This window comes from Trachymyrmex septentrionalis, unplaced genomic scaffold (genome assembly GCF_001594115.1).
Source record: "Trachymyrmex septentrionalis isolate Tsep2-gDNA-1 unplaced genomic scaffold, Tsep1.0 scaffold172, whole genome shotgun sequence".
NCBI classification, from domain to species: domain Eukaryota; kingdom Metazoa; phylum Arthropoda; class Insecta; order Hymenoptera; family Formicidae; genus Trachymyrmex; species Trachymyrmex septentrionalis.
The window spans coordinates 359889-364631 of record NW_017304887.1 but is presented as its reverse complement, the minus strand read 5'-3'; positions in this window follow the sequence as shown (position 1 = coordinate 364631).

Here is a 4743-nt window from a genome sequence, read left to right as displayed (position 1 = left end):
TAATTAGATAATATTACTTATTTTCATTTAGAAAATATTGTTAATTTAAATGGAATTAAACAGTCTCAGATAATAGTAAGTATGACAGATTATGATGATACTGTTGCAAGATCTATCTAAGGATCCAAAAGAAGAACAATGTCAATCAGAAAATCTTTCATCTAATATCGAAGAAGAAGCAGCAATAACTCAACAAATAAGCGAAAAAACTGTCGTAGAAGAAACAATAGAATTACGTAGTGATGGAAACATTATACAAGACAACACATTAATTTTAAAACAGGAATGCAGTTTGGATAGACAAATTTTATCATACATGGAAGAAAATAAGAAATTAGAAAAGTTGCTTCAAAAGTCAGAATTGTTACAAATGTGTGTGAAAAAGAGACACAAACGTTTGTAAAACAAATATAAAAACAGAATTAAAGAATTAAAAAAAGAAGATACATTATTAAACATTATTAAACAATTCCCTACAATCATTTGACAACTTTTGCATGAAGATCAGGTACAGATTTTAAGTAATAAATATAATAAAATTCCAAAATAATGTAATGCAACATTAGTCAAAGCATATCATTTAAAATTTGCTTGCGGCATATCAGGATATAAAAAGCTTTTTCGTCAAGACTTCCTATTTCCATCTATTAGAACATTAAATAGAAAATTTGAAAAGTTAAAATTTCAAAGTGGAATATTGTATGAAATTTTTCAAATTTTAAATATAAAAGTTTCATAATTTAGTAATAGTACAGATAAAGACTGTGTAGTCGTTTAGATGAAATAAGTATAACTCCGAGTTCATTTAGATACATCAACATTTACCTGCAACATTGGAAAAGTAACGTTACCTAACCATGATCAAAATGAAATTGCGACACACTGTTTAGTGTGGTGTTTATGCTTGCAGGCATAGCACAAAGGTGGAAACAAGTAATTGCATATTATTATTACTAGTAACAAAACTTAAGGATCAGTTATAAATATAAAGAAATTATAATAGAAATTATTAAAAAAGCTGAAGAAATTGGATTATGTGTTCATGCCGTTATTTCAGATATGGGTGCTTCAAATCAAATTATGTGGAGAGCATTTAATATTCAAGCATCAAAACATTCAACAATACAAAATAAATGCATCCATACGACCAAAACAGATATCTTTACTTTTTTCATGATTGTATGCATGCATTCAAAAATTTCAAAGAAAGAATGCTTAATCATGAATTTATAACCATCCCAGATAATTTTGTGAAAATGTATAATTTACCAATAAATATAGCATATGCTAAACATTATCAAGAATTATTTAAAAAGCAAAAGAATTTCCTCATCATTATGTCCAAAATTACGTGACAAATATTTGGATAGATCAAAACATTTTCAAAAAATGCATATAAAAAGTGCTTCCCATGTTTTAAATCACGAAGTAAGTACAGCATTAGAATATATAGCTTTTGAAGATACAAAACCAGAGTATATTACTCATAGCTAACACAACAAATAGCTTTTTAGTTTAAAATAATTAGTAATAAAATATAATTTGGGCAATAAGTAAAAATAAATCTGAAAAATATAACAAAATTATGGATTTTCTAAATGAATTTATCGAATTGATTTCATTGTTAACTTTTGGTAAGAACAATAATTAGAAATCATTTCAAAAAGGCATAATATTAAGTACAAAATCGATAATTGAATTATCAACATATTTGTTAAACAATAAAAATTTTAAATATGTTTTAGCTGGTAGATTTACGCAGGATTGCATCGAAAATTTATTTTTAGTGTTACGTATAAAACATTGTATATTAAATGCACTCCAATTAAAAACGATTTGAAGTTAATCATTTTACACATTATATGAAAAAAAATCTTAACTAGTAACTATAATGAAAATGATCGAGAATTTTTGTAAGGTTTTTTATCTGTTAATTGAAAATAAAAGTAATGAATTACCATAATCAAATCAAAGCAATGACAATGAATTACCACATTCAAATCAAAGCAATGACAATAAATTACCACAATCAAATGCTGTAAGTTTTGAGTTAAATAAGTACAACAAATGAAAAAATTATTTTATCACGTGCTGAATTAAATGTTTTACATCAGGTTGCTGGTTATATCGTTTTCAATATAATTATAGCGCAAAAAGTTTGCCATAACTGTATTAATAAATATGTCGGCAGTCATAAAGTCAATTTATCTAGTTATAATACTAACAATATAATATTAACTAAATTTTGATGTTACAAAAATGATACTGTTTTTTATAAATAGCAAAGCTTATCAATTTTTTTATGAAATGGAAAAAATTTTTAGAAGATATAAAGATAATATTATATTAACTAATAATAATATTGATCTAAAATAATTTTTTGAAGATAAGTTTAGCTATATATTTTATATTGTACTGTGTCACAATATTAAACAAAAAATTATTAAACGATGTGCTGTTTTCAGACTAAAAACATATTCTAAGAAAATCGCTGCATCTAAAAATTATATGGGAAGTAAGACGATAGCAATGCATAATTATATTAAATAGCTATATTATTATATTATTGATATGTAGTTTATACACAGTATAGTTTGTTTATATGCAAATATTATTTTCTTGTGATAAATGTTAATATTTATGTTAAAATAACACACAAATATTTAATAATATAATATAATTACAAATATTTAATATAATTAGTTTGTAAAATATACTTGTAATATTAATTACATTATACAATTTATTTTTTTTTATTTGTGATATAAATTTGTGATATGCATTGATTATGTAATAAAACTTATTTCAATAAAGACAATTTTTATTAATATTTTGTGTGTATTTTTCTAGGTATTACAGATGTTTGAGAATACATCACGGCTGTGTTTATATTTTAGAAACATTAAATAAAGTTTTTTAATTGCAATACTGATATACTTTGCGTTTTATTATCGATTTCTCGGGGTATATTAGGAGCACAATTTTTTGACTTTGCTATTTGCTCACTTTTTACATTTCTTCAATTTAAAAAAAAAATTAAATTTGAATTAAATTTTATGTAACGTTATCTTAAAGCTTATTAAATTCCCTTCAAAATGATCTATTATTTTTTTTAATTCTGCCTATAGACTTCTAGCATTTACCCAAAATGAACTCAGTATCTCATAATAGGGGCCTTTCCTCTATATGAACAACATCCTTCGTTGTATGTTGTAAAGTCAGCTGAAATCACAGCCAAACCAAAAAAGAGAACGCTTACCGAGAAATATATCAGCAATATCAAGAAATAACAAAACAGCCTTTAACCATAAGAGCTGCTAAAAAAAATTAGTAATAAAAAATCAATAATCAAAATAATAATAATAATAATCAAAATTAATAATAATCAAATGTACCTAAAAAATAAAAAAATAAATATTTATATTTTAGTCACTGCTTGATAAGATCAAAACTGGATCTCGTTGCCTAATGATATTTATATAAAAATTTACATTTATCAATTCATTTTAAAACTGCATGTCTTTTTTTTCGAATATAAATCCAATCATGAACTTTAATCATATCTTTAGCATAAACTAATAAATGTAAATTTATATATAAATATTATTAGGCATTGAAATCTCCAACTTTGACCGTATCGGGCGGTGATTATTATGTAGTATAATCCACTAGAACAGTCGTTGGAAATTTATATTCTATTATTGCTTTCTGTAAATAAAGAAATATTACACATTGCACAAATGCTTTTGTGTAAATAAATAATTTACTACGCTTCTATTAAAATAAATATTTATTTGAAAGTTAGAAAATTGTGACAATAACTAGTACAATAAGAACCTTCAAATATATAGTAATATAAAGCCGTAAAAAATCAACCACTGCCGATTGTAATAAGATAAGTTGACCACATTGAGTGTTTAGTTAAATCGATGTTATAGAATCATCTGAGATAAGAGAACTCTGTACGAGAATTATGTCTAAAAACTCGAACCAATTTCTAATATCGACACAAACCTTTACACAGTCACCAGCGCTTTGACACAGAGCGTTGATTGGTGAAAAGCGGTTGTGGGGATAAATAAAGCATATTTATCGCGCATCGCACATCGCGTAACCAATCAGTAAAACACGAAACCACAACAGCGTTTCTGACTACATTTACATGGTGTAAATGTAGTCAGTTCCAATTTCATAACTACGGATATTATTAAACCCAATTAAGCGTACCGTGTAATGGCTGCGACACATCAGTGCGATGTTCGTCGCACGCGACACGCGATATCCAACGAGAATATACCTTTAGAATGAAAATATCGGTAAAGCTGTACACTCATTGGATATCGCGTGTCACATCGCGACAAACATCGTGCTAGTGTGCCAGAGGTATAATGGAGGTCTCTGGTTAGGCGATACGCGATAAATTTATCTCATGGAAATCTAGTAGGATAAAATCACATGATGCGGAAAAGGGCTGCGGAATAGAGAATGCGTCATTGGCCTAGTTTCCACCGAGGGTTTAATCCGGATCAGAATGTAAAACCAACTACAGTCGAGTATTCCCCTGTTACAGTTGAACGAAAGGGGAATGCTCGACGTAGTTGGTTGGTTTGAAACAACCAATGAAACAACCAATTAACACTATTTGAAATAACGCAGAATAACGCTGATTGGTTGCTTTTATGACGCATATCTTTATTCCGCAGTCGTTTTCCGCACCGTGTGATTTCACCTTTAAGATGGCTA